The following is a 24,904-nucleotide window of genomic DNA, read 5'->3' as shown; positions in this document are numbered from 1 at the left end:
GGATGACTCTGCATGAGAAATAGGCTCAAGGGTAACAAGTTGAAGAAGAGCTTTCTTGGAAAGGTAACCATATCGTTGAATAGCATGAGTAAAGCTGGCACTTGAAGGGGGCACCCAGATTTGAAGCTATGCCCCCTTGGCTTATGATTGGGCTCACTGGTTCTTAAAAAGTAATGTTCTGAGGAAACCAATTTCTCAAAAGTAAGGATGCTTGTTGAAATCCCTACCAATGAAGATTGCCAGTGAGAGTGTGGATGACAAGTTCTGCATGAGAAAAATGCTCAAGGGTAACAAGTTGAAGGAGAGCTTTCTTGGAAAGGTAACCATATCGTTGGATGGCATTAGTAAAGCTGGCACTTGAAGGGGGCACCCGGATTTGAACCAGGGACCTCTCGATCTGCAGTCGAATGCTCTTCCACTGAGCTATACCCCCTTGGCTTATGATTGGGCTCACTGGTTCTTAAAAAGTAATGTTCTGAGGAAACCAATTTCTCAAAATTAAGGATGCTTGTTGAAATCCCTACCAATAAAGATTGCCAGTGAGAGAGTGGATGACTCTGCATGAGAAATAGGCTCAAGGGTAACAAGTTGAAGAAGAGCTTTCTTGGAAAGGTAACCATATCGTTGAATAGCATGAGTAAAGCTGGCACTTGAAGGGGGCACCCAGATTTGAAGCTATGCCCCCTTGGCTTATGATTGGGCTCACTGGTTCTTAAAAAGTAATGTTCTGAGGAAACCAATTTCTCAAAAGTAAGGATGCTTGTTGAAATCCCTACCAATGAAGATTGCCAGTGAGAGTGTGGATGACAAGTTCTGCATGAGAAAAATGCTCAAGGGTAACAAGTTGAAGGAGAGCTTTCTTGGAAAGGTAACCATATCGTTGGATGGCATTAGTAAAGCTGGCACTTGAAGGGGGCACCCGGATTTGAACCAGGGACCTCTCGATCTGCAGTCGAATGCTCTTCCACTGAGCTATACCCCCTTGGCTTATGATTGGGCTCACTGGTTCTTAAAAAGTAATGTTCTGAGGAAACCAATTTCTCAAAATTAAGGATGCTTGTTGAAATCCCTACCAATAAAGATTGCCAGTGAGAGAGTGGATGACTCTGCATGAGAAATAGGCTCAAGGGTAACAAGTTGAAGAAGAGCTTTCTTGGAAAGGTAACCATATCGTTGAATAGCATGAGTAAAGCTGGCACTTGAAGGGGGCACCCAGATTTGAAGCTATGCCCCCTTGGCTTATGATTGGGCTCACTGGTTCTTAAAAAGTAATGTTCTGAGGAAACCAATTTCTCAAAAGTAAGGATGCTTGTTGAAATCCCTACCAATGAAGATTGCCAGTGAGAGAGTGGATGACAAGTTCTGCATGAGAAAAATGCTCAAGGGTAACAAGTTGAAGGAGAGCTTTCTTGGAAAGGTAACCATATCGTTGGATGGCATTAGTAAAGCTGGCACTTGAAGGGGGCACCCGGATTTGAACCAGGGACCTCTCGATCTGCAGTCGAATGCTCTTCCACTGAGCTATACCCCCTTGGCTTATGATTGGGCTCACTGGTTCTTAAAAAGTAATGTTCTGAGGAAACCAATTTCTCAAAAGTAAGGATGCTTGTTGAAATCCCTACCAATAAAGATTGCCAGTGAGAGAGTGGATGACTCTGCATGAGAAATAGGCTCAAGGGTAACAAGTTGAAGAAGAGCTTTCTTGGAAAGGTAACCATATCGTTGAATAGCATGAGTAAAGCTGGCACTTGAAGGGGGCACCCAGATTTGAAGCTATGCCCCCTTGGCTTATGATTGGGCTCACTGGTTCTTAAAAAGTAATGTTCTGAGGAAACCAATTTCTCAAAAGTAAGGATGCTTGTTGAAATCCCTACCAATGAAGATTGCCAGTGAGAGAGTGGATGACAAGTTCTGCATGAGAAAAATGCTCAAGGGTAACAAGTTGAAGGAGAGCTTTCTTGGAAAGGTAACCATATCGTTGGATGGCATTAGTAAAGCTGGCACTTGAAGGGGGCACCCGGATTTGAACCAGGGACCTCTCGATCTGCAGTCGAATGCTCTTCCACTGAGCTATACCCCCTTGGCTTATGATTGGGCTCACTGGTTCTTAAAAAGTAATGTTCTGAGGAAACCAATTTCTCAAAATTAAGGATGCTTGTTGAAATCCCTACCAATAAAGATTGCCAGTGAGAGAGTGGATGACTCTGCATGAGAAATAGGCTCAAGGGTAACAAGTTGAAGAAGAGCTTTCTTGGAAAGGTAACCATATCGTTGAATAGCATGAGTAAAGCTGGCACTTGAAGGGGGCACCCAGATTTGAAGCTATGCCCCCTTGGCTTATGATTGGGCTCACTGGTTCTTAAAAAGTAATGTTCTGAGGAAACCAATTTCTCAAAAGTAAGGATGCTTGTTGAAATCCCTACCAATGAAGATTGCCAGTGAGAGAGTGGATGACTCTGCATGAGAAATAGGCTCAAGGGTAACAAGTTGAAGAAGAGCTTTCTTGGAAAGGTAACCATATCGTTGAATAGCATGAGTAAAGCTGGCACTTGAAGGGGGCACCCAGATTTGAAGCTATGCCCCCTTGGCTTATGATTGGGCTCACTGGTTCTTAAAAAGTAATGTTCTGAGGAAACCAATTTCTCAAAAGTAAGGATGCTTGTTGAAATCCCTACCAATGAAGATTGCCAGTGAGAGAGTGGATGACAAGTTCTGCATGAGAAAAATGCTCAAGGGTAACAAGTTGAAGGAGAGCTTTCTTGGAAAGGTAACCATATCGTTGGATGGCATTAGTAAAGCTGGCACTTGAAGGGGGCACCCGGATTTGAACCAGGGACCTCTCGATCTGCAGTCGAATGCTCTTCCACTGAGCTATACCCCCTTGGCTTATGATTGGGCTCACTGGTTCTTAAAAAGTAATGTTCTGAGGAAACCAATTTCTCAAAATTAAGGATGCTTGTTGAAATCCCTACCAATAAAGATTGCCAGTGAGAGAGTGGATGACTCTGCATGAGAAATAGGCTCAAGGGTAACAAGTTGAAGAAGAGCTTTCTTGGAAAGGTAACCATATCGTTGAATAGCATGAGTAAAGCTGGCACTTGAAGGGGGCACCCAGATTTGAAGCTATGCCCCCTTGGCTTATGATTGGGCTCACTGGTTCTTAAAAAGTAATGTTCTGAGGAAACCAATTTCTCAAAAGTAAGGATGCTTGTTGAAATCCCTACCAATGAAGATTGCCAGTGAGAGAGTGGATGACAAGTTCTGCATGAGAAAAATGCTCAAGGGTAACAAGTTGAAGGAGAGCTTTCTTGGAAAGGTAACCATATCGTTGGATGGCATTAGTAAAGCTGGCACTTGAAGGGGGCACCCGGATTTGAACCAGGGACCTCTCGATCTGCAGTCGAATGCTCTTCCACTGAGCTATACCCCCTTGGCTTATGATTGGGCTCACTGGTTCTTAAAAAGTAATGTTCTGAGGAAACCAATTTCTCAAAATTAAGGATGCTTGTTGAAATCCCTACCAATAAAGATTGCCAGTGAGAGAGTGGATGACTCTGCATGAGAAATAGGCTCAAGGGTAACAAGTTGAAGAAGAGCTTTCTTGGAAAGGTAACCATATCGTTGAATAGCATGAGTAAAGCTGGCACTTGAAGGGGGCACCCAGATTTGAAGCTATGCCCCCTTGGCTTATGATTGGGCTCACTGGTTCTTAAAAAGTAATGTTCTGAGGAAACCAATTTCTCAAAAGTAAGGATGCTTGTTGAAATCCCTACCAATGAAGATTGCCAGTGAGAGAGTGGATGACAAGTTCTGCATGAGAAAAATGCTCAAGGGTAACAAGTTGAAGGAGAGCTTTCTTGGAAAGGTAACCATATCGTTGGATGGCATTAGTAAAGCTGGCACTTGAAGGGGGCACCCGGATTTGAACCAGGGACCTCTCGATCTGCAGTCGAATGCTCTTCCACTGAGCTATACCCCCTTGGCTTATGATTGGGCTCACTGGTTCTTAAAAAGTAATGTTCTGAGGAAACCAATTTCTCAAAAGTAAGGATGCTTGTTGAAATCCCTACCAATAAAGATTGCCAGTGAGAGAGTGGATGACTCTGCATGAGAAATAGGCTCAAGGGTAACAAGTTGAAGAAGAGCTTTCTTGGAAAGGTAACCATATCGTTGAATAGCATGAGTAAAGCTGGCACTTGAAGGGGGCACCCAGATTTGAAGCTATGCCCCCTTGGCTTATGATTGGGCTCACTGGTTCTTAAAAAGTAATGTTCTGAGGAAACCAATTTCTCAAAAGTAAGGATGCTTGTTGAAATCCCTACCAATGAAGATTGCCAGTGAGAGTGTGGATGACAAGTTCTGCATGAGAAAAATGCTCAAGGGTAACAAGTTGAAGGAGAGCTTTCTTGGAAAGGTAACCATATCGTTGGATGGCATTAGTAAAGCTGGCACTTGAAGGGGGCACCCGGATTTGAACCAGGGACCTCTCGATCTGCAGTCGAATGCTCTTCCACTGAGCTATACCCCCTTGGCTTATGATTGGGCTCACTGGTTCTTAAAAAGTAATGTTCTGAGGAAACCAATTTCTCAAAATTAAGGATGCTTGTTGAAATCCCTACCAATAAAGATTGCCAGTGAGAGAGTGGATGACTCTGCATGAGAAATAGGCTCAAGGGTAACAAGTTGAAGAAGAGCTTTCTTGGAAAGGTAACCATATCGTTGAATAGCATGAGTAAAGCTGGCACTTGAAGGGGGCACCCAGATTTGAAGCTATGCCCCCTTGGCTTATGATTGGGCTCACTGGTTCTTAAAAAGTAATGTTCTGAGGAAACCAATTTCTCAAAAGTAAGGATGCTTGTTGAAATCCCTACCAATGAAGATTGCCAGTGAGAGAGTGGATGACAAGTTCTGCATGAGAAAAATGCTCAAGGGTAACAAGTTGAAGGAGAGCTTTCTTGGAAAGGTAACCATATCGTTGGATGGCATTAGTAAAGCTGGCACTTGAAGGGGGCACCCGGATTTGAACCAGGGACCTCTCGATCTGCAGTCGAATGCTCTTCCACTGAGCTATACCCCCTTGGCTTATGATTGGGCTCACTGGTTCTTAAAAAGTAATGTTCTGAGGAAACCAATTTCTCAAAATTAAGGATGCTTGTTGAAATCCCTACCAATAAAGATTGCCAGTGAGAGAGTGGATGACTCTGCATGAGAAATAGGCTCAAGGGTAACAAGTTGAAGAAGAGCTTTCTTGGAAAGGTAACCATATCGTTGAATAGCATGAGTAAAGCTGGCACTTGAAGGGGGCACCCAGATTTGAAGCTATGCCCCCTTGGCTTATGATTGGGCTCACTGGTTCTTAAAAAGTAATGTTCTGAGGAAACCAATTTCTCAAAAGTAAGGATGCTTGTTGAAATCCCTACCAATGAAGATTGCCAGTGAGAGAGTGGATGACTCTGCATGAGAAATAGGCTCAAGGGTAACAAGTTGAAGAAGAGCTTTCTTGGAAAGGTAACCATATCGTTGAATAGCATGAGTAAAGCTGGCACTTGAAGGGGGCACCCAGATTTGAAGCTATGCCCCCTTGGCTTATGATTGGGCTCACTGGTTCTTAAAAAGTAATGTTCTGAGGAAACCAATTTCTCAAAAGTAAGGATGCTTGTTGAAATCCCTACCAATGAAGATTGCCAGTGAGAGAGTGGATGACAAGTTCTGCATGAGAAAAATGCTCAAGGGTAACAAGTTGAAGGAGAGCTTTCTTGGAAAGGTAACCATATCGTTGGATGGCATTAGTAAAGCTGGCACTTGAAGGGGGCACCCGGATTTGAACCAGGGACCTCTCGATCTGCAGTCGAATGCTCTTCCACTGAGCTATACCCCCTTGGCTTATGATTGGGCTCACTGGTTCTTAAAAAGTAATGTTCTGAGGAAACCAATTTCTCAAAAGTAAGGATGCTTGTTGAAATCCCTACCAATAAAGATTGCCAGTGAGAGAGTGGATGACTCTGCATGAGAAATAGGCTCAAGGGTAACAAGTTGAAGAAGAGCTTTCTTGGAAAGGTAACCATATCGTTGAATAGCATGAGTAAAGCTGGCACTTGAAGGGGGCACCCAGATTTGAAGCTATGCCCCCTTGGCTTATGATTGGGCTCACTGGTTCTTAAAAAGTAATGTTCTGAGGAAACCAATTTCTCAAAAGTAAGGATGCTTGTTGAAATCCCTACCAATGAAGATTGCCAGTGAGAGAGTGGATGACAAGTTCTGCATGAGAAAAATGCTCAAGGGTAACAAGTTGAAGGAGAGCTTTCTTGGAAAGGTAACCATATCGTTGGATGGCATTAGTAAAGCTGGCACTTGAAGGGGGCACCCGGATTTGAACCAGGGACCTCTCGATCTGCAGTCGAATGCTCTTCCACTGAGCTATACCCCCTTGGCTTATGATTGGGCTCACTGGTTCTTAAAAAGTAATGTTCTGAGGAAACCAATTTCTCAAAATTAAGGATGCTTGTTGAAATCCCTACCAATAAAGATTGCCAGTGAGAGAGTGGATGACTCTGCATGAGAAATAGGCTCAAGGGTAACAAGTTGAAGAAGAGCTTTCTTGGAAAGGTAACCATATCGTTGAATAGCATGAGTAAAGCTGGCACTTGAAGGGGGCACCCAGATTTGAAGCTATGCCCCCTTGGCTTATGATTGGGCTCACTGGTTCTTAAAAAGTAATGTTCTGAGGAAACCAATTTCTCAAAAGTAAGGATGCTTGTTGAAATCCCTACCAATGAAGATTGCCAGTGAGAGAGTGGATGACTCTGCATGAGAAATAGGCTCAAGGGTAACAAGTTGAAGAAGAGCTTTCTTGGAAAGGTAACCATATCGTTGAATAGCATGAGTAAAGCTGGCACTTGAAGGGGGCACCCAGATTTGAAGCTATGCCCCCTTGGCTTATGATTGGGCTCACTGGTTCTTAAAAAGTAATGTTCTGAGGAAACCAATTTCTCAAAAGTAAGGATGCTTGTTGAAATCCCTACCAATGAAGATTGCCAGTGAGAGAGTGGATGACAAGTTCTGCATGAGAAAAATGCTCAAGGGTAACAAGTTGAAGGAGAGCTTTCTTGGAAAGGTAACCATATCGTTGGATGGCATTAGTAAAGCTGGCACTTGAAGGGGGCACCCGGATTTGAACCAGGGACCTCTCGATCTGCAGTCGAATGCTCTTCCACTGAGCTATACCCCCTTGGCTTATGATTGGGCTCACTGGTTCTTAAAAAGTAATGTTCTGAGGAAACCAATTTCTCAAAATTAAGGATGCTTGTTGAAATCCCTACCAATAAAGATTGCCAGTGAGAGAGTGGATGACTCTGCATGAGAAATAGGCTCAAGGGTAACAAGTTGAAGAAGAGCTTTCTTGGAAAGGTAACCATATCGTTGAATAGCATGAGTAAAGCTGGCACTTGAAGGGGGCACCCAGATTTGAAGCTATGCCCCCTTGGCTTATGATTGGGCTCACTGGTTCTTAAAAAGTAATGTTCTGAGGAAACCAATTTCTCAAAAGTAAGGATGCTTGTTGAAATCCCTACCAATGAAGATTGCCAGTGAGAGAGTGGATGACAAGTTCTGCATGAGAAAAATGCTCAAGGGTAACAAGTTGAAGGAGAGCTTTCTTGGAAAGGTAACCATATCGTTGGATGGCATTAGTAAAGCTGGCACTTGAAGGGGGCACCCGGATTTGAACCAGGGACCTCTCGATCTGCAGTCGAATGCTCTTCCACTGAGCTATACCCCCTTGGCTTATGATTGGGCTCACTGGTTCTTAAAAAGTAATGTTCTGAGGAAACCAATTTCTCAAAATTAAGGATGCTTGTTGAAATCCCTACCAATAAAGATTGCCAGTGAGAGAGTGGATGACTCTGCATGAGAAATAGGCTCAAGGGTAACAAGTTGAAGAAGAGCTTTCTTGGAAAGGTAACCATATCGTTGAATAGCATGAGTAAAGCTGGCACTTGAAGGGGGCACCCAGATTTGAAGCTATGCCCCCTTGGCTTATGATTGGGCTCACTGGTTCTTAAAAAGTAATGTTCTGAGGAAACCAATTTCTCAAAAGTAAGGATGCTTGTTGAAATCCCTACCAATGAAGATTGCCAGTGAGAGAGTGGATGACAAGTTCTGCATGAGAAAAATGCTCAAGGGTAACAAGTTGAAGGAGAGCTTTCTTGGAAAGGTAACCATATCGTTGGATGGCATTAGTAAAGCTGGCACTTGAAGGGGGCACCCGGATTTGAACCAGGGACCTCTCGATCTGCAGTCGAATGCTCTTCCACTGAGCTATACCCCCTTGGCTTATGATTGGGCTCACTGGTTCTTAAAAAGTAATGTTCTGAGGAAACCAATTTCTCAAAAGTAAGGATGCTTGTTGAAATCCCTACCAATAAAGATTGCCAGTGAGAGAGTGGATGACTCTGCATGAGAAATAGGCTCAAGGGTAACAAGTTGAAGAAGAGCTTTCTTGGAAAGGTAACCATATCGTTGAATAGCATGAGTAAAGCTGGCACTTGAAGGGGGCACCCAGATTTGAAGCTATGCCCCCTTGGCTTATGATTGGGCTCACTGGTTCTTAAAAAGTAATGTTCTGAGGAAACCAATTTCTCAAAAGTAAGGATGCTTGTTGAAATCCCTACCAATGAAGATTGCCAGTGAGAGTGTGGATGACAAGTTCTGCATGAGAAAAATGCTCAAGGGTAACAAGTTGAAGGAGAGCTTTCTTGGAAAGGTAACCATATCGTTGGATGGCATTAGTAAAGCTGGCACTTGAAGGGGGCACCCGGATTTGAACCAGGGACCTCTCGATCTGCAGTCGAATGCTCTTCCACTGAGCTATACCCCCTTGGCTTATGATTGGGCTCACTGGTTCTTAAAAAGTAATGTTCTGAGGAAACCAATTTCTCAAAATTAAGGATGCTTGTTGAAATCCCTACCAATAAAGATTGCCAGTGAGAGAGTGGATGACTCTGCATGAGAAATAGGCTCAAGGGTAACAAGTTGAAGAAGAGCTTTCTTGGAAAGGTAACCATATCGTTGAATAGCATGAGTAAAGCTGGCACTTGAAGGGGGCACCCAGATTTGAAGCTATGCCCCCTTGGCTTATGATTGGGCTCACTGGTTCTTAAAAAGTAATGTTCTGAGGAAACCAATTTCTCAAAAGTAAGGATGCTTGTTGAAATCCCTACCAATGAAGATTGCCAGTGAGAGAGTGGATGACAAGTTCTGCATGAGAAAAATGCTCAAGGGTAACAAGTTGAAGGAGAGCTTTCTTGGAAAGGTAACCATATCGTTGGATGGCATTAGTAAAGCTGGCACTTGAAGGGGGCACCCGGATTTGAACCAGGGACCTCTCGATCTGCAGTCGAATGCTCTTCCACTGAGCTATACCCCCTTGGCTTATGATTGGGCTCACTGGTTCTTAAAAAGTAATGTTCTGAGGAAACCAATTTCTCAAAATTAAGGATGCTTGTTGAAATCCCTACCAATAAAGATTGCCAGTGAGAGAGTGGATGACTCTGCATGAGAAATAGGCTCAAGGGTAACAAGTTGAAGAAGAGCTTTCTTGGAAAGGTAACCATATCGTTGAATAGCATGAGTAAAGCTGGCACTTGAAGGGGGCACCCAGATTTGAAGCTATGCCCCCTTGGCTTATGATTGGGCTCACTGGTTCTTAAAAAGTAATGTTCTGAGGAAACCAATTTCTCAAAAGTAAGGATGCTTGTTGAAATCCCTACCAATGAAGATTGCCAGTGAGAGAGTGGATGACTCTGCATGAGAAATAGGCTCAAGGGTAACAAGTTGAAGAAGAGCTTTCTTGGAAAGGTAACCATATCGTTGAATAGCATGAGTAAAGCTGGCACTTGAAGGGGGCACCCAGATTTGAAGCTATGCCCCCTTGGCTTATGATTGGGCTCACTGGTTCTTAAAAAGTAATGTTCTGAGGAAACCAATTTCTCAAAAGTAAGGATGCTTGTTGAAATCCCTACCAATGAAGATTGCCAGTGAGAGAGTGGATGACAAGTTCTGCATGAGAAAAATGCTCAAGGGTAACAAGTTGAAGGAGAGCTTTCTTGGAAAGGTAACCATATCGTTGGATGGCATTAGTAAAGCTGGCACTTGAAGGGGGCACCCGGATTTGAACCAGGGACCTCTCGATCTGCAGTCGAATGCTCTTCCACTGAGCTATACCCCCTTGGCTTATGATTGGGCTCACTGGTTCTTAAAAAGTAATGTTCTGAGGAAACCAATTTCTCAAAAGTAAGGATGCTTGTTGAAATCCCTACCAATAAAGATTGCCAGTGAGAGAGTGGATGACTCTGCATGAGAAATAGGCTCAAGGGTAACAAGTTGAAGAAGAGCTTTCTTGGAAAGGTAACCATATCGTTGAATAGCATGAGTAAAGCTGGCACTTGAAGGGGGCACCCAGATTTGAAGCTATGCCCCCTTGGCTTATGATTGGGCTCACTGGTTCTTAAAAAGTAATGTTCTGAGGAAACCAATTTCTCAAAAGTAAGGATGCTTGTTGAAATCCCTACCAATGAAGATTGCCAGTGAGAGAGTGGATGACAAGTTCTGCATGAGAAAAATGCTCAAGGGTAACAAGTTGAAGGAGAGCTTTCTTGGAAAGGTAACCATATCGTTGGATGGCATTAGTAAAGCTGGCACTTGAAGGGGGCACCCGGATTTGAACCAGGGACCTCTCGATCTGCAGTCGAATGCTCTTCCACTGAGCTATACCCCCTTGGCTTATGATTGGGCTCACTGGTTCTTAAAAAGTAATGTTCTGAGGAAACCAATTTCTCAAAAGTAAGGATGCTTGTTGAAATCCCTACCAATAAAGATTGCCAGTGAGAGAGTGGATGACTCTGCATGAGAAATAGGCTCAAGGGTAACAAGTTGAAGGAGAGCTTTCTTGGAAAGGTAACCATATCGTTGGATGGCATTAGTAAAGCTGGCACTTGAAGGGGGCACCCAGATTTGAAGCTATGCCCCCTTGGCTTATGATTGGGCTCACTGGTTCTTAAAAAGTAATGTTCTGAGGAAACCAATTTCTCAAAAGTAAGGATGCTTGTTGAAATCCCTACCAATGAAGATTGCCAGTGAGAGAGTGGATGACAAGTTCTGCATGAGAAAAATGCTCAAGGGTAACAAGTTGAAGGAGAGCTTTCTTGGAAAAGTAACCATATCGTTGGATGGCATTAGTAAAGCTGGCACTTGAAGGGGGCACCCGGATTTGAACCAGGGACCTCTCGATCTGCAGTCGAATGCTCTTCCACTGAGCTATACCCCCTTGGCTTATGATTGGGCTCACTGGTTCTTAAAAAGTAATGTTCTGAGGAAACCAATTTCTCAAAAGTAAGGATGCTTGTTGAAATCCCTACCAATAAAGATTGCCAGTGAGAGAGTGGATGACTCTGCATGAGAAATAGGCTCAAGGGTAACAAGTTGAAGGAGAGCTTTCTTGGAAAGGTAACCATATCGTTGGATGGCATTAGTAAAGCTGGCACTTGAAGGGGGCACCCAGATTTGAAGCTATGCCCCCTTGGCTTATGATTGGGCTCACTGGTTCTTAAAAAGTAATGTTCTGAGGAAACCAATTTCTCAAAAGTAAGGATGCTTGTTGAAATCCCTACCAATGAAGATTGCCAGTGAGAGAGTGGATGACAAGTTCTGCATGAGAAAAATGCTCAAGGGTAACAAGTTGAAGGAGAGCTTTCTTGGAAAGGTAACCATATCGTTGGATGGCATTAGTAAAGCTGGCACTTGAAGGGGGCACCCGGATTTGAACCAGGGACCTCTCGATCTGCAGTCGAATGCTCTTCCACTGAGCTATACCCCCTTGGCTTATGATTGGGCTCACTGGTTCTTAAAAAGTAATGTTCTGAGGAAACCAATTTCTCAAAAGTAAGGATGCTTGTTGAAATCCCTACCAATAAAGATTGCCAGTGAGAGAGTGGATGACTCTGCATGAGAAATAGGCTCAAGGGTAACAAGTTGAAGAAGAGCTTTCTTGGAAAGGTAACCATATCGTTGAATAGCATGAGTAAAGCTGGCACTTGAAGGGGGCACCCAGATTTGAAGCTATGCCCCCTTGGCTTATGATTGGGCTCACTGGTTCTTAAAAAGTAATGTTCTGAGGAAACCAATTTCTCAAAAGTAAGGATGCTTGTTGAAATCCCTACCAATGAAGATTGCCAGTGAGAGAGTGGATGACAAGTTCTGCATGAGAAAAATGCTCAAGGGTAACAAGTTGAAGGAGAGCTTTCTTGGAAAGGTAACCATATCGTTGGATGGCATTAGTAAAGCTGGCACTTGAAGGGGGCACCCGGATTTGAACCAGGGACCTCTCGATCTGCAGTCGAATGCTCTTCCACTGAGCTATACCCCCTTGGCTTATGATTGGGCTCACTGGTTCTTAAAAAGTAATGTTCTGAGGAAACCAATTTCTCAAAAGTAAGGATGCTTGTTGAAATCCCTACCAATAAAGATTGCCAGTGAGAGAGTGGATGACTCTGCATGAGAAATAGGCTCAAGGGTAACAAGTTGAAGGAGAGCTTTCTTGGAAAGGTAACCATATCGTTGGATGGCATTAGTAAAGCTGGCACTTGAAGGGGGCACCCAGATTTGAAGCTATGCCCCCTTGGCTTATGATTGGGCTCACTGGTTCTTAAAAAGTAATGTTCTGAGGAAACCAATTTCTCAAAAGTAAGGATGCTTGTTGAAATCCCTACCAATGAAGATTGCCAGTGAGAGAGTGGATGACAAGTTCTGCATGAGAAAAATGCTCAAGGGTAACAAGTTGAAGGAGAGCTTTCTTGGAAAAGTAACCATATCGTTGGATGGCATTAGTAAAGCTGGCACTTGAAGGGGGCACCCGGATTTGAACCAGGGACCTCTCGATCTGCAGTCGAATGCTCTTCCACTGAGCTATACCCCCTTGGCTTATGATTGGGCTCACTGGTTCTTAAAAAGTAATGTTCTGAGGAAACCAATTTCTCAAAAGTAAGGATGCTTGTTGAAATCCCTACCAATAAAGATTGCCAGTGAGAGAGTGGATGACTCTGCATGAGAAATAGGCTCAAGGGTAACAAGTTGAAGGAGAGCTTTCTTGGAAAGGTAACCATATCGTTGGATGGCATTAGTAAAGCTGGCACTTGAAGGGGGCACCCAGATTTGAAGCTATGCCCCCTTGGCTTATGATTGGGCTCACTGGTTCTTAAAAAGTAATGTTCTGAGGAAACCAATTTCTCAAAAGTAAGGATGCTTGTTGAAATCCCTACCAATGAAGATTGCCAGTGAGAGAGTGGATGACAAGTTCTGCATGAGAAAAATGCTCAAGGGTAACAAGTTGAAGGAGAGCTTTCTTGGAAAGGTAACCATATCGTTGGATGGCATTAGTAAAGCTGGCACTTGAAGGGGGCACCCGGATTTGAACCAGGGACCTCTCGATCTGCAGTCGAATGCTCTTCCACTGAGCTATACCCCCTTGGCTTATGATTGGGCTCACTGGTTCTTAAAAAGTAATGTTCTGAGGAAACCAATTTCTCAAAAGTAAGGATGCTTGTTGAAATCCCTACCAATAAAGATTGCCAGTGAGAGAGTGGATGACTCTGCATGAGAAATAGGCTCAAGGGTAACAAGTTGAAGGAGAGCTTTCTTGGAAAGGTAACCATATCGTTGGATGGCATTAGTAAAGCTGGCACTTGAAGGGGGCACCCAGATTTGAAGCTATGCCCCCTTGGCTTATGATTGGGCTCACTGGTTCTTAAAAAGTAATGTTCTGAGGAAACCAATTTCTCAAAAGTAAGGATGCTTGTTGAAATCCCTACCAATGAAGATTGCCAGTGAGAGAGTGGATGACAAGTTCTGCATGAGAAAAATGCTCAAGGGTAACAAGTTGAAGAAGAGCTTTCTTGGAAAGGTAACCATATCGTTGAATAGCATGAGTAAAGCTGGCACTTGAAGGGGGCACCCAGATTTGAAGCTATGCCCCTTGGCTTATGATTGGGCTCACTGGTTCTTAAAAAGTAATGTTCTGAGGAAACCAATTTCTCAAAAGTAAGGATGCTTGTTGAAATCCCTACCAATGAAGATTGCCAGTGAGAGAGTGGATGACAAGTTCTGCATGAGAAAAATGCTCAAGGGTAACAAGTTGAAGGAGAGCTTTCTTGGAAAGGTAACCATATCGTTGGATGGCATTAGTAAAGCTGGCACTTGAAGGGGGCACCCGGATTTGAACCAGGGACCTCTCGATCTGCAGTCGAATGCTCTTCCACTGAGCTATACCCCCTTGGCTTGTGATTGGGCTCACTGGTTCTTAAAAAGTAATGTTCTGAGGAAACCAATTTCTCAAAAGTAAGGATGCTTGTTGAAATCCCTACCAATAAAGATTGCCAGTGAGAGAGTGGATGACTCTGCATGAGAAATAGGCTCAAGGGTAACAAGTTGAAGAAGAGCTTTCTTGGAAAGGTAACCATATCGTTGGATGGCATTAGTAAAGCTGGCACTTGAAGGGGGCACCCAGATTTGAAGCTATGCCCCCTTGGCTTATGATTGGGCTCACTGGTTCTTAAAAAGTAATGTTCTGAGGAAACCAATTTCTCAAAAGTAAGGATGCTTGTTGAAATCCCTACCAATGAAGATTGCCAGTGAGAGAGTGGATGACAAGTTCTGCATGAGAAAAATGCTCAAGGGTAACAAGTTGAAGGAGAGCTTTCTTGGAAAGGTAACCATATCGTTGGATGGCATTAGTAAAGCTGGCACTTGAAGGGGGCACCCGGATTTGAACCAGGGACCTCTCGATCTGCAGTCGAATGCTCTTCCACTGAGCTATACCCCCTTGGCTTATGATTGGGCTCACTGGTTCTTAAAAAGTAATGTTCTGAGGAAACCAATTTCTCAAAAGTAAGGATGCTTGTTGAAATCCCTACCAATAAAGATTGCCAGTGAGAGAGTGGATGACTCTGCATGAGAAATAGGCTCAAGGGTAACAAGTTGAAGAAGAGCTTTCTTGGAAAGGTAACCATATCGTTGAATAGCATGAGTAAAGCTGGCACTTGAAGGGGGCACCCAGATTTGAAGCTATGCCCCCTTGGCTTATGATTGGGCTCACTGGTTCTTAAAAAGTAATGTTCTGAGGAAACCAATTTCTCAAAAGTAAGGATGCTTGTTGAAATCCCTACCAATGAAGATTGCCAGTGAGAGAGTGGATGACAAGTTCTGCATGAGAAAAATGCTCAAGGGTAACAAGTTGAAGGAGAGCTTTCTTGGAAAGGTAACCATATCGTTGGATGGCATTAGTAAAGCTGGCACTTGAAGGGGGCACCCGGATTTGAACCAGGGACCTCTCGATCTGCAGTCGAATGCTCTTCCACTGAGCTATACCCCCTTGGCTTATGATTGGGCTCACTGGTTCTTAAAAAGTAATGTTCTGAGGAAACCAATTTCTCAAAAGTAAGGATGCTTGTTGAAATCCCTACCAATAAAGATTGCCAGTGAGAGAGTGGATGACTCTGCATGAGAAATAGGCTCAAGGGTAACAAGTTGAAGGAGAGCTTTCTTGGAAAGGTAACCATATCGTTGGATGGCATTAGTAAAGCTGGCACTTGAAGGGGGCACCCAGATTTGAAGCTATGCCCCCTTGGCTTATGATTGGGCTCACTGGTTCTTAAAAAGTAATGTTCTGAGGAAACCAATTTCTCAAAAGTAAGGATGCTTGTTGAAATCCCTACCAATGAAGATTGCCAGTGAGAGAGTGGATGACAAGTTCTGCATGAGAAAAATGCTCAAGGGTAACAAGTTGAAGGAGAGCTTTCTTGGAAAGGTAACCATATCGTTGGGTGGCATTAGTAAAGCTGGCACTTGAAGGGGGCACCCGGATTTGAACCAGGGACCTCTCGATCTGCAGTCGAATGCTCTTCCACTGAGCTATACCCCCTTGGCTTATGATTGGGCTCACTGGTTCTTAAAAAGTAATGTTCTGAGGAAACCAATTTCTCAAAAGTAAGGATGCTTGTTGAAATCCCTACCAATAAAGATTGCCAGTGAGAGAGTGGATGACTCTGCATGAGAAATAGGCTCAAGGGTAACAAGTTGAAGGAGAGCTTTCTTGGAAAGGTAACCATATCGTTGGATGGCATTAGTAAAGCTGGCACTTGAAGGGGGCACCCAGATTTGAAGCTATGCCCCCTTGGCTTATGATTGGGCTCACTGGTTCTTAAAAAGTAATGTTCTGAGGAAACCAATTTCTCAAAAGTAAGGATGCTTGTTGAAATCCCTACCAATGAAGATTGCCAGTGAGAGAGTGGATGACAAGTTCTGCATGAGAAAAATGCTCAAGGGTAACAAGTTGAAGGAGAGCTTTCTTGGAAAGGTAACCATATCGTTGGATGGCATTAGTAAAGCTGGCACTTGAAGGGGGCACCCGGATTTGAACCAGGGACCTCTCGATCTGCAGTCGAATGCTCTTCCACTGAGCTATACCCCCTTGGCTTATGATTGGGCTCACTGGTTCTTAAAAAGTAATGTTCTGAGGAAACCAATTTCTCAAAAGTAAGGATGCTTGTTGAAATCCCTACCAATAAAGATTGCCAGTGAGAGAGTGGATGACTCTGCATGAGAAATAGGCTCAAGGGTAACAAGTTGAAGGAGAGCTTTCTTGGAAAGGTAACCATATCGTTGGATGGCATTAGTAAAGCTGGCACTTGAAGGGGGCACCCAGATTTGAAGCTATGCCCCCTTGGCTTATGATTGGGCTCACTGGTTCTTAAAAAGTAATGTTCTGAGGAAACCAATTTCTCAAAAGTAAGGATGCTTGTTGAAATCCCTACCAATGAAGATTGCCAGTGAGAGAGTGGATGACAAGTTCTGCATGAGAAAAATGCTCAAGGGTAACAAGTTGAAGAAGAGCTTTCTTGGAAAGGTAACCATATCGTTGAATAGCATGAGTAAAGCTGGCACTTGAAGGGGGCACCCAGATTTGAAGCTATGCCCCTTGGCTTATGATTGGGCTCACTGGTTCTTAAAAAGTAATGTTCTGAGGAAACCAATTTCTCAAAAGTAAGGATGCTTGTTGAAATCCCTACCAATGAAGATTGCCAGTGAGAGAGTGGATGACAAGTTCTGCATGAGAAAAATGCTCAAGGGTAACAAGTTGAAGGAGAGCTTTCTTGGAAAGGTAACCATATCGTTGGATGGCATTAGTAAAGCTGGCACTTGAAGGGGGCACCCGGATTTGAACCAGGGACCTCTCGATCTGCAGTCGAATGCTCTTCCACTGAGCTATACCCCCTTGGCTTGTGATTGGGCTCACTGGTTCTTAAAAAGTAATGTTCTGAGGAAACCAATTTCTCAAAAGTAAGGATGCTTGTTGAAATCCCTACCAATAAAGATTGCCAGTGAGAGAGTGGATGACTCTGCATGAGAAATAGGCTCAAGGGTAACAAGTTGAAGAAGAGCTTTCTTGGAAAGGTAACCATATCGTTGGATGGCATTAGTAAAGCTGGCACTTGAAGGGGGCACCCAGATTTGAAGCTATGCCCCCTTGGCTTATGATTGGGCTCACTGGTTCTTAAAAAGTAATGTTCTGAGGAAACCAATTTCTCAAAAGTAAGGATGCTTGTTGAAATCCCTACCAATGAAGATTGCCAGTGAGAGAGTGGATGACAAGTTCTGCATGAGAAAAATGCTCAAGGGTAACAAGTTGAAGGAGAGCTTTCTTGGAAAGGTAACCATATCGTTGGATGGCATTAGTAAAGCTGGCACTTGAAGGGGGCACCCGGATTTGAACCAGGGACCTCTCGATCTGCAGTCGAATGCTCTTCCACTGAGCTATACCCCCTTGGCTTATGATTGGGCTCACTGGTTCTTAAAAAGTAATGTTCTGAGGAAACCAATTTCTCAAAAGTAAGGATGCTTGTTGAAATCCCTACCAATAAAGATTGCCAGTGAGAGAGTGGATGACTCTGCATGAGAAATAGGCTCAAGGGTAACAAGTTGAAGGAGAGCTTTCTTGGAAAGGTAACCATATCGTTGGATGGCATTAGTAAAGCTGGCACTTGAAGGGGGCACCCAGATTTGAAGCTATGCCCCCTTGGCTTATGATTGGGCTCACTGGTTCTTAAAAAGTAATGTTCTGAGGAAACCAATTTCTCAAAAGTAAGGATGCTTGTTGAAATCCCTACCAATGAAGATTGCCAGTGAGAGAGTGGATGACAAGTTCTGCATGAGAAAAATGCTCAAGGGTAACAAGTTGAAGAAGAGCTTTCTTGGAAAGGTAACCATATCGTTGAATAGCATGAGTAAAGCTGGCACTTGAAGGGGGCACCCAGATTTGAAGCTATGCCCCTTGGCTTATGATTGGGCTCACTGGTTCTTAAAAAGTAATGTTCTGAGGAAACCAATTTCTCAAAAGTAAGGATGCTTGTTGAAATCCCTACCAATGAAGATTGCCAGTGAGAGAGTGGATGACAAGTTCTGCATGAGAAAAATGCTCAAGGGTAACAAGTTGAAGGAGAGCTTTCTTGGAAAGGTAACCATATCGTTGGATGGCATTAGTAAAGCTGGCACTTGAAGGGGGCACCCGGATTTGAACCAGGGACCTCTCGATCTGCAGTCGAATGCTCTTCCACTGAGCTATACCCCCTTGGCTTGTGATTGGGCTCACTGGTTCTTAAAAAGTAATGTTCTGAGGAAACCAATTTCTCAAAAGTAAGGATGCTTGTTGAAATCCCTACCAATAAAGATTGCCAGTGAGAGAGTGGATGACTCTGCATGAGAAATAGGCTCAAGGGTAACAAGTTGAAGAAGAGCTTTCTTGGAAAGGTAACCATATCGTTGGATGGCATTAGTAAAGCTGGCACTTGAAGGGGGCACCCAGATTTGAAGCTATGCCCCCTTGGCTTATGATTGGGCTCACTGGTTCTTAAAAAGTAATGTTCTGAGGAAACCAATTTCTCAAAAGTAAGGATGCTTGTTGAAATCCCTACCAATGAAGATTGCCAGTGAGAGAGTGGATGACAAGTTCTGCATGAGAAAAATGCTCAAGGGTAACAAGTTGAAGGAGAGCTTTCTTGGAAAGGTAACCATATCGTTGGATGGCATTAGTAAAGCTGGCACTTGAAGGGGGCACCCGGATTTGAACCAGGGACCTCTCGATCTGCAGTCGAATGCTCTTCCACTGAGCTATACCCCCTTGGCTTATGATTGGGCTCACTGGTTCTTAAAAAGTAATGTTCTGAGGAAACCAATTTCTCAAAAGTAAGGATGCTTGTTGAAATCCCTACCAATAAAGATTGCCAGTGAGAGAGTGGATGACTCTGCATGAGAAATAGGCTCAAGGGTAACAAGTTGAAGAAGAGTTTTCTTGGAAAGGTAACCATATCGTTGGATGGCATTAGTAAAGCTGGCACTTGAAGGGGGCACCCAGATTTGAAGCTATGCCCCCTTGGCTTATGATTGGGCTCACTGGTTCTTAAAAAGTAATGTTCTGAGGAAACCAATTTCTCAAAAGTAAGGATGCTTGTTGAAATCCCTACCAATGAAGATTGCCAGTGAGAGAGTGGATGACAAGTTCTGCATGAGAAAAATGCTCAAGGGTAACAAGTTGAAGGAGAGCTTTCTTGGAAAGGTAACCATATCGTTGGATGGCATTAGTAAAGCTGGCACTTGAAGGGGGCACCCGGATTTGAACCAGGGACCTCTCGATCTGCAGTCGAATGCTCTTCCACTGAGCTATACCCCCTTGGCTTATGATTGGGCTCACTGGTTCTTAAAAAGTAATGTTCTGAGGAAACCAATTTCTCAAAAGTAAGGATGCTTGTTGAAATCCCTACCAATAAAGATTGCCAGTGAGAGAGTGGATGACTCTGCATGAGAAATAGGCTCAAGGGTAACAAGTTGAAGAAGAGCTTTCTTGGAAAGGTAACCATATCGTTGAATAGCATGAGTAAAGCTGGCACTTGAAGGGGGCACCCAGATTTGAAGCTATGCCCCCTTGGCTTATGATTGGGCTCACTGGTTCTTAAAAAGTAATGTTCTGAGGAAACCAATTTCTCAAAAGTAAGGATGCTTGTTGAAATCCCTACCAATGAAGATTGCCAGTGAGAGAGTGGATGACAAGTTCTGCATGAGAAAAATGCTCAAGGGTAACAAGTTGAAGGAGAGCTTTCTTGGAAAGGTAACCATATCGTTGGATGGCATTAGTAAAGCTGGCACTTGAAGGGGGCACCCGGATTTGAACCAGGGACCTCTCGATCTGCAGTCGAATGCTCTTCCACTGAGCTATACCCCCTTGGCTTATGATTGGGCTCACTGGTTCTTAAAAAGTAATGTTCTGAGGAAACCAATTTCTCAAAAGTAAGGATGCTTGTTGAAATCCCTACCAATAAAGATTGCCAGTGAGAGAGTGGATGACTCTGCATGAGAAATAGGCTCAAGGGTAACAAGTTGAAGGAGAGCTTTCTTGGAAAGGTAACCATATCGTTGGATGGCATTAGTAAAGCTGGCACTTGAAGGGGGCACCCAGATTTGAAGCTATGCCCCCTTGGCTTATGATTGGGCTCACTGGTTCTTAAAAAGTAATGTTCTGAGGAAACCAATTTCTCAAAAGTAAGGATGCTTGTTGAAATCCCTACCAATGAAGATTGCAAGTGAGAGTGTGGATGACAAGTTCTGCATGAGAAAAATGCTCAAGGGTAACAAGTTGAAGGAGAGCTTTCTTGGAAAGGTAACCATATCGTTGGATGGCATTAGTAAAGCTGGCACTTGAAGGCGGCACCCAGATTTGAAGCTATGCCCCCTTGGCTTATGATTGGGCTCACTGGTTCTTAAAAAGTAATGTTCTGAGGAAACCAATTTCTCAAAAGTAAGGATGCTTGTTGAAATCCCTACCAATGAAGATTGCCAGTGAGAGAGTGGATGACAAGTTCTGCATGAGAAAAATGCTCAAGGGTAACAAGTTGAAGAAGAGCTTTCTTGGAAAGGTAACCATATCGTTGAATAGCATGAGTAAAGCTGGCACTTGAAGGGGGCACCCAGATTTGAAGCTATGCCCCTTGGCTTATGATTGGGCTCACTGGTTCTTAAAAAGTAATGTTCTGAGGAAACCAATTTCTCAAAATTAAGGATGCTTGTTGAAATCCCTACCAATAAAGATTGCCAGTGAGAGAGTGGATGACTCTGCATGAGAAATAGGCTCAAGGGTAACAAGTTGAAGAAGAGCTTTCTTGGAAAGGTAACCATATCGTTGAATAGCATGAGTAAAGCTGGCACTTGAAGGGGGCACCCAGATTTGAAGCTATGCCCCCTTGGCTTATGATTGGGCTCACTGGTTCTTAAAAAGTAATGTTCTGAGGAAACCAATTTCTCAAAAGTAAGGATGCTTGTTGAAATCCCTACCAATGAAGATTGCCAGTGAGAGAGTGGATGACAAGTTCTGCATGAGAAAAATGCTCAAGGGTAACAAGTTGAAGGAGAGCTTTCTTGGAAAGGTAACCATATCGTTGGATGGCATTAGTAAAGCTGGCACTTGAAGGGGGCACCCGGATTTGAACCAGGGACCTCTCGATCTGCAGTCGAATGCTCTTCCACTGAGCTATACCCCCTTGGCTTCTGATTGGGCTCACTGGTTCTTAAAAAGTAATGTTCTGAGGAAACCAATTTCTCAAAATTAAGGATGCTTGTTGAAATCCCTACCAATAAAGATTGCCAGTGAGAGAGTGGATGACTCTGCATGAGAAATAGGCTCAAGGGTAACAAGTTGAAGAAGAGCTTTCTTGGAAAGGTAACCATATCGTTGAATAGCATGAGTAAAGCTGGCACTTGAAGGGGGCACCCAGATTTGAAGCTATGCCCCCTTGGCTTATGATTGGGCTCACTGGTTCTTAAAAAGTAATGTTCTGAGGAAACCAATTTCTCAAAAGTAAGGATGCTTGTTGAAATCCCTACCAATGAAGATTGCCAGTGAGAGAGTGGATGACAAGTTCTGCATGAGAAAAATGCTCAAGGGTAACAAGTTGAAGGAGAGCTTTCTTGGAAAGGTAACCATATCGTTGGATGGCATTAGTAAAGCTGGCACTTGAAGGGGGCACCCGGATTTGAACCAGGGACCTCTCGATCTGCAGTCGAATGCTCTTCCACTGAGCTATACCCCCTTGGCTTATGATTGGGCTCACTGGTTCTTAAAAAGTAATGTTCTGAGGAAACCAATTTCTCAAAAGTAAGGATGCTTGTTGAAATCCCTACCAATAAAGATTGCCAGTGAGAGAGTGGATGACTCTGCATGAGAAATAGGCTCAAGGGTAACAAGTTGAAGAAGAGCTTTCTTGGAAAGGTAACCATATCGTTGAATAGCATGAGTAAAGCTGGCACTTGAAGGGGGCACCCAGATTTGAAGCTATGCCCCCTTGGCTTATGATTGGGCTCACTGGTTCTTAAAAAGTAATGTTCTGAGGAAACCAATTTCTCAAAAGTAAGGATGCTTGTTGAAATCCCTACCAATGAAGATTGCCAGTGAGAGAGTGGATGACAAGTTCTGCATGAGAAAAATGCTCAAGGGTAACAAGTTGAAGGAGAGCTTTCTTGGAAAGGTAACCATATCGTTGGATGGCATTAGTAAAGCTGGCACTTGAAGGGGGCACCCGGATTTGAACCAGGGACCTCTCGATCTGCAGTCGAATGCTCTTCCACTGAGCTATACCCCCTTGGCTTATGATTGGGCTCACTGGTTCTTAAAAAGTAATGTTCTGAGGAAACCAATTTCTCAAAAGTAAGGATGCTTGTTGAAATCCCTACCAATAAAGATTGCCAGTGAGAGAGTGGATGACTCTGCATGAGAAATAGGCTCAAGGGTAACAAGTTGAAGAAGAGCTTTCTTGGAAAGGTAACCATATCGTTGAATAGCATGAGTAAAGCTGGCACTTGAAGGGGGCACCCAGATTTGAAGCTATGCCCCCTTGGCTTATGATTGGGCTCACTGGTTCTTAAAAAGTAATGTTCTGAGGAAACCAATTTCTCAAAAGTAAGGATGCTTGTTGAAATCCCTACCAATGAAGATTGCCAGTGAGAGAGTGGATGACAAGTTCTGCATGAGAAAAATGCTCAAGGGTAACAAGTTGAAGGAGAGCTTTCTTGGAAAGGTAACCATATCGTTGGATGGCATTAGTAAAGCTGGCACTTGAAGGGGGCACCCGGATTTGAACCAGGGACCTCTCGATCTGCAGTCGAATGCTCTTCCACTGAGCTATACCCCCTTGGCTTATGATTGGGCTCACTGGTTCTTAAAAAGTAATGTTCTGAGGAAACCAATTTCTCAAAAGTAAGGATGCTTGTTGAAATCCCTACCAATAAAGATTGCCAGTGAGAGAGTGGATGACTCTGCATGAGAAATAGGCTCAAGGGTAACAAGTTGAAGGAGAGCTTTCTTGGAAAGGTAACCATATCGTTGGATGGCATTAGTAAAGCTGGCACTTGAAGGGGGCACCCAGATTTGAAGCTATGCCCCCTTGGCTTATGATTGGGCTCACTGGTTCTTAAAAAGTAATGTTCTGAGGAAACCAATTTCTCAAAAGTAAGGATGCTTGTTGAAATCCCTACCAATGAAGATTGCCAGTGAGAGAGTGGATGACAAGTTCTGCATGAGAAAAATGCTCAAGGGTAACAAGTTGAAGGAGAGCTTTCTTGGAAAGGTAACCATATCGTTGGGTGGCATTAGTAAAGCTGGCACTTGAAGGGGGCACCCGGATTTGAACCAGGGACCTCTCGATCTGCAGTCGAATGCTCTTCCACTGAGCTATACCCCCTTGGCTTATGATTGGGCTCACTGGTTCTTAAAAAGTAATGTTCTGAGGAAACCAATTTCTCAAAATTAAGGATGCTTGTTGAAATCCCTACCAATAAAGATTGCCAGTGAGAGAGTGGATGACTCTGCATGAGAAATAGGCTCAAGGGTAACAAGTTGAAGGAGAGCTTTCTTGGAAAGGTAACCATATCGTTGGATGGCATTAGTAAAGCTGGCACTTGAAGGGGGCACCCAGATTTGAAGCTATGCCCCCTTGGCTTATGATTGGGCTCACTGGTTCTTAAAAAGTAATGTTCTGAGGAAACCAATTTCTCAAAAGTAAGGATGCTTGTTGAAATCCCTACCAATGAAGATTGCCAGTGAGAGAGTGGATGACAAGTTCTGCATGAGAAAAATGCTCAAGGGTAACAAGTTGAAGGAGAGCTTTCTTGGAAAGGTAACCATATCGTTGGATGGCATTAGTAAAGCTGGCACTTGAAGGGGGCACCCGGATTTGAACCAGGGACCTCTCGATCTGCAGTCGAATGCTCTTCCACTGAGCTATACCCCCTTGGCTTATGATTGGGCTCACTGGTTCTTAAAAAGTAATGTTCTGAAGAAACCAATTTCTCAAAAGTAAGGATGCTTGTTGAAATCCCTACCAATAAAGATTGCCAGTGAGAGAGTGGATGACTCTGCATGAGAAATAGGCTCAAGGGTAACAAGTTGAAGGAGAGCTTTCTTGGAAAGGTAACCATATCGTTGGATGGCATTAGTAAAGCTGGCACTTGAAGGGGGCACCCAGATTTGAAGCTATGCCCCCTTGGCTTATGATTGGGCTCACTGGTTCTTAAAAAGTAATGTTCTGAGGAAACCAATTTCTCAAAAGTAAGGATGCTTGTTGAAATCCCTACCAATGAAGATTGCCAGTGAGAGAGTGGATGACAAGTTCTGCATGAGAAAAATGCTCAAGGGTAACAAGTTGAAGAAGAGCTTTCTTGGAAAGGTAACCATATCGTTGAATAGCATGAGTAAAGCTGGCACTTGAAGGGGGCACCCAGATTTGAAGCTATGCCACTTGGCTTATGATTGGGC

General features: G+C 43.6%; 40 non-coding genes across 40 annotated transcripts; all 40 read right to left on the bottom strand.

The window, feature by feature from the left end:
• Positions 1 to 361: 361 nt before the first annotated feature.
• On the bottom strand, positions 362 to 433 carry TRNAC-GCA (transfer RNA cysteine (anticodon GCA)). Its single transcript has one exon. It is a non-coding gene; the product is annotated as a tRNA-Cys (tRNA).
• A 477-nt stretch (positions 434 to 910) lies between these two features.
• Positions 911 to 982, bottom strand: TRNAC-GCA (transfer RNA cysteine (anticodon GCA)). Its single transcript has one exon. It is a non-coding gene; the product is annotated as a tRNA-Cys (tRNA).
• A 477-nt stretch (positions 983 to 1,459) lies between these two features.
• On the bottom strand, positions 1,460 to 1,531 carry TRNAC-GCA (transfer RNA cysteine (anticodon GCA)). The gene has a single exon. It is a non-coding gene; the product is annotated as a tRNA-Cys (tRNA).
• Positions 1,532 to 2,008: 477 nt separating this feature from the next.
• TRNAC-GCA (transfer RNA cysteine (anticodon GCA)) lies at positions 2,009 to 2,080 on the bottom strand. Its single transcript has one exon. It is a non-coding gene; the product is annotated as a tRNA-Cys (tRNA).
• A 729-nt stretch (positions 2,081 to 2,809) lies between these two features.
• Positions 2,810 to 2,881, bottom strand: TRNAC-GCA (transfer RNA cysteine (anticodon GCA)). The gene has a single exon. It is a non-coding gene; the product is annotated as a tRNA-Cys (tRNA).
• A 477-nt stretch (positions 2,882 to 3,358) lies between these two features.
• Positions 3,359 to 3,430, bottom strand: TRNAC-GCA (transfer RNA cysteine (anticodon GCA)). The gene has a single exon. It is a non-coding gene; the product is annotated as a tRNA-Cys (tRNA).
• A 477-nt stretch (positions 3,431 to 3,907) lies between these two features.
• On the bottom strand, positions 3,908 to 3,979 carry TRNAC-GCA (transfer RNA cysteine (anticodon GCA)). The gene has a single exon. It is a non-coding gene; the product is annotated as a tRNA-Cys (tRNA).
• Positions 3,980 to 4,456: 477 nt separating this feature from the next.
• On the bottom strand, positions 4,457 to 4,528 carry TRNAC-GCA (transfer RNA cysteine (anticodon GCA)). The gene has a single exon. It is a non-coding gene; the product is annotated as a tRNA-Cys (tRNA).
• A 477-nt stretch (positions 4,529 to 5,005) lies between these two features.
• TRNAC-GCA (transfer RNA cysteine (anticodon GCA)) lies at positions 5,006 to 5,077 on the bottom strand. The gene has a single exon. It is a non-coding gene; the product is annotated as a tRNA-Cys (tRNA).
• Positions 5,078 to 5,806: 729 nt separating this feature from the next.
• TRNAC-GCA (transfer RNA cysteine (anticodon GCA)) lies at positions 5,807 to 5,878 on the bottom strand. The gene has a single exon. It is a non-coding gene; the product is annotated as a tRNA-Cys (tRNA).
• Positions 5,879 to 6,355: 477 nt separating this feature from the next.
• On the bottom strand, positions 6,356 to 6,427 carry TRNAC-GCA (transfer RNA cysteine (anticodon GCA)). Its single transcript has one exon. It is a non-coding gene; the product is annotated as a tRNA-Cys (tRNA).
• A 729-nt stretch (positions 6,428 to 7,156) lies between these two features.
• On the bottom strand, positions 7,157 to 7,228 carry TRNAC-GCA (transfer RNA cysteine (anticodon GCA)). The gene has a single exon. It is a non-coding gene; the product is annotated as a tRNA-Cys (tRNA).
• Positions 7,229 to 7,705: 477 nt separating this feature from the next.
• TRNAC-GCA (transfer RNA cysteine (anticodon GCA)) lies at positions 7,706 to 7,777 on the bottom strand. Its single transcript has one exon. It is a non-coding gene; the product is annotated as a tRNA-Cys (tRNA).
• A 477-nt stretch (positions 7,778 to 8,254) lies between these two features.
• Positions 8,255 to 8,326, bottom strand: TRNAC-GCA (transfer RNA cysteine (anticodon GCA)). Its single transcript has one exon. It is a non-coding gene; the product is annotated as a tRNA-Cys (tRNA).
• Positions 8,327 to 8,803: 477 nt separating this feature from the next.
• Positions 8,804 to 8,875, bottom strand: TRNAC-GCA (transfer RNA cysteine (anticodon GCA)). Its single transcript has one exon. It is a non-coding gene; the product is annotated as a tRNA-Cys (tRNA).
• Positions 8,876 to 9,352: 477 nt separating this feature from the next.
• On the bottom strand, positions 9,353 to 9,424 carry TRNAC-GCA (transfer RNA cysteine (anticodon GCA)). Its single transcript has one exon. It is a non-coding gene; the product is annotated as a tRNA-Cys (tRNA).
• Positions 9,425 to 10,153: 729 nt separating this feature from the next.
• TRNAC-GCA (transfer RNA cysteine (anticodon GCA)) lies at positions 10,154 to 10,225 on the bottom strand. Its single transcript has one exon. It is a non-coding gene; the product is annotated as a tRNA-Cys (tRNA).
• Positions 10,226 to 10,702: 477 nt separating this feature from the next.
• On the bottom strand, positions 10,703 to 10,774 carry TRNAC-GCA (transfer RNA cysteine (anticodon GCA)). Its single transcript has one exon. It is a non-coding gene; the product is annotated as a tRNA-Cys (tRNA).
• Positions 10,775 to 11,251: 477 nt separating this feature from the next.
• Positions 11,252 to 11,323, bottom strand: TRNAC-GCA (transfer RNA cysteine (anticodon GCA)). The gene has a single exon. It is a non-coding gene; the product is annotated as a tRNA-Cys (tRNA).
• A 477-nt stretch (positions 11,324 to 11,800) lies between these two features.
• TRNAC-GCA (transfer RNA cysteine (anticodon GCA)) lies at positions 11,801 to 11,872 on the bottom strand. Its single transcript has one exon. It is a non-coding gene; the product is annotated as a tRNA-Cys (tRNA).
• A 477-nt stretch (positions 11,873 to 12,349) lies between these two features.
• On the bottom strand, positions 12,350 to 12,421 carry TRNAC-GCA (transfer RNA cysteine (anticodon GCA)). The gene has a single exon. It is a non-coding gene; the product is annotated as a tRNA-Cys (tRNA).
• A 477-nt stretch (positions 12,422 to 12,898) lies between these two features.
• TRNAC-GCA (transfer RNA cysteine (anticodon GCA)) lies at positions 12,899 to 12,970 on the bottom strand. Its single transcript has one exon. It is a non-coding gene; the product is annotated as a tRNA-Cys (tRNA).
• A 477-nt stretch (positions 12,971 to 13,447) lies between these two features.
• Positions 13,448 to 13,519, bottom strand: TRNAC-GCA (transfer RNA cysteine (anticodon GCA)). Its single transcript has one exon. It is a non-coding gene; the product is annotated as a tRNA-Cys (tRNA).
• A 732-nt stretch (positions 13,520 to 14,251) lies between these two features.
• On the bottom strand, positions 14,252 to 14,323 carry TRNAC-GCA (transfer RNA cysteine (anticodon GCA)). The gene has a single exon. It is a non-coding gene; the product is annotated as a tRNA-Cys (tRNA).
• A 477-nt stretch (positions 14,324 to 14,800) lies between these two features.
• On the bottom strand, positions 14,801 to 14,872 carry TRNAC-GCA (transfer RNA cysteine (anticodon GCA)). The gene has a single exon. It is a non-coding gene; the product is annotated as a tRNA-Cys (tRNA).
• A 477-nt stretch (positions 14,873 to 15,349) lies between these two features.
• Positions 15,350 to 15,421, bottom strand: TRNAC-GCA (transfer RNA cysteine (anticodon GCA)). The gene has a single exon. It is a non-coding gene; the product is annotated as a tRNA-Cys (tRNA).
• A 477-nt stretch (positions 15,422 to 15,898) lies between these two features.
• Positions 15,899 to 15,970, bottom strand: TRNAC-GCA (transfer RNA cysteine (anticodon GCA)). The gene has a single exon. It is a non-coding gene; the product is annotated as a tRNA-Cys (tRNA).
• Positions 15,971 to 16,447: 477 nt separating this feature from the next.
• On the bottom strand, positions 16,448 to 16,519 carry TRNAC-GCA (transfer RNA cysteine (anticodon GCA)). Its single transcript has one exon. It is a non-coding gene; the product is annotated as a tRNA-Cys (tRNA).
• A 732-nt stretch (positions 16,520 to 17,251) lies between these two features.
• On the bottom strand, positions 17,252 to 17,323 carry TRNAC-GCA (transfer RNA cysteine (anticodon GCA)). The gene has a single exon. It is a non-coding gene; the product is annotated as a tRNA-Cys (tRNA).
• Positions 17,324 to 17,800: 477 nt separating this feature from the next.
• On the bottom strand, positions 17,801 to 17,872 carry TRNAC-GCA (transfer RNA cysteine (anticodon GCA)). The gene has a single exon. It is a non-coding gene; the product is annotated as a tRNA-Cys (tRNA).
• A 732-nt stretch (positions 17,873 to 18,604) lies between these two features.
• TRNAC-GCA (transfer RNA cysteine (anticodon GCA)) lies at positions 18,605 to 18,676 on the bottom strand. Its single transcript has one exon. It is a non-coding gene; the product is annotated as a tRNA-Cys (tRNA).
• A 477-nt stretch (positions 18,677 to 19,153) lies between these two features.
• On the bottom strand, positions 19,154 to 19,225 carry TRNAC-GCA (transfer RNA cysteine (anticodon GCA)). The gene has a single exon. It is a non-coding gene; the product is annotated as a tRNA-Cys (tRNA).
• Positions 19,226 to 19,702: 477 nt separating this feature from the next.
• On the bottom strand, positions 19,703 to 19,774 carry TRNAC-GCA (transfer RNA cysteine (anticodon GCA)). Its single transcript has one exon. It is a non-coding gene; the product is annotated as a tRNA-Cys (tRNA).
• Positions 19,775 to 20,251: 477 nt separating this feature from the next.
• Positions 20,252 to 20,323, bottom strand: TRNAC-GCA (transfer RNA cysteine (anticodon GCA)). The gene has a single exon. It is a non-coding gene; the product is annotated as a tRNA-Cys (tRNA).
• Positions 20,324 to 21,563: 1,240 nt separating this feature from the next.
• On the bottom strand, positions 21,564 to 21,635 carry TRNAC-GCA (transfer RNA cysteine (anticodon GCA)). The gene has a single exon. It is a non-coding gene; the product is annotated as a tRNA-Cys (tRNA).
• A 477-nt stretch (positions 21,636 to 22,112) lies between these two features.
• Positions 22,113 to 22,184, bottom strand: TRNAC-GCA (transfer RNA cysteine (anticodon GCA)). Its single transcript has one exon. It is a non-coding gene; the product is annotated as a tRNA-Cys (tRNA).
• Positions 22,185 to 22,661: 477 nt separating this feature from the next.
• Positions 22,662 to 22,733, bottom strand: TRNAC-GCA (transfer RNA cysteine (anticodon GCA)). Its single transcript has one exon. It is a non-coding gene; the product is annotated as a tRNA-Cys (tRNA).
• A 477-nt stretch (positions 22,734 to 23,210) lies between these two features.
• Positions 23,211 to 23,282, bottom strand: TRNAC-GCA (transfer RNA cysteine (anticodon GCA)). The gene has a single exon. It is a non-coding gene; the product is annotated as a tRNA-Cys (tRNA).
• A 477-nt stretch (positions 23,283 to 23,759) lies between these two features.
• Positions 23,760 to 23,831, bottom strand: TRNAC-GCA (transfer RNA cysteine (anticodon GCA)). Its single transcript has one exon. It is a non-coding gene; the product is annotated as a tRNA-Cys (tRNA).
• Positions 23,832 to 24,308: 477 nt separating this feature from the next.
• TRNAC-GCA (transfer RNA cysteine (anticodon GCA)) lies at positions 24,309 to 24,380 on the bottom strand. Its single transcript has one exon. It is a non-coding gene; the product is annotated as a tRNA-Cys (tRNA).
• Positions 24,381 to 24,904: the final 524 nt, after the last annotated feature.

This window comes from Eleutherodactylus coqui, chromosome 13 (genome assembly GCF_035609145.1).
Source record: "Eleutherodactylus coqui strain aEleCoq1 chromosome 13, aEleCoq1.hap1, whole genome shotgun sequence".
NCBI lineage: Eukaryota > Metazoa > Chordata > Amphibia > Anura > Eleutherodactylidae > Eleutherodactylus > Eleutherodactylus coqui.
This window is presented reverse-complemented; position numbering and strand designations above follow the sequence as displayed.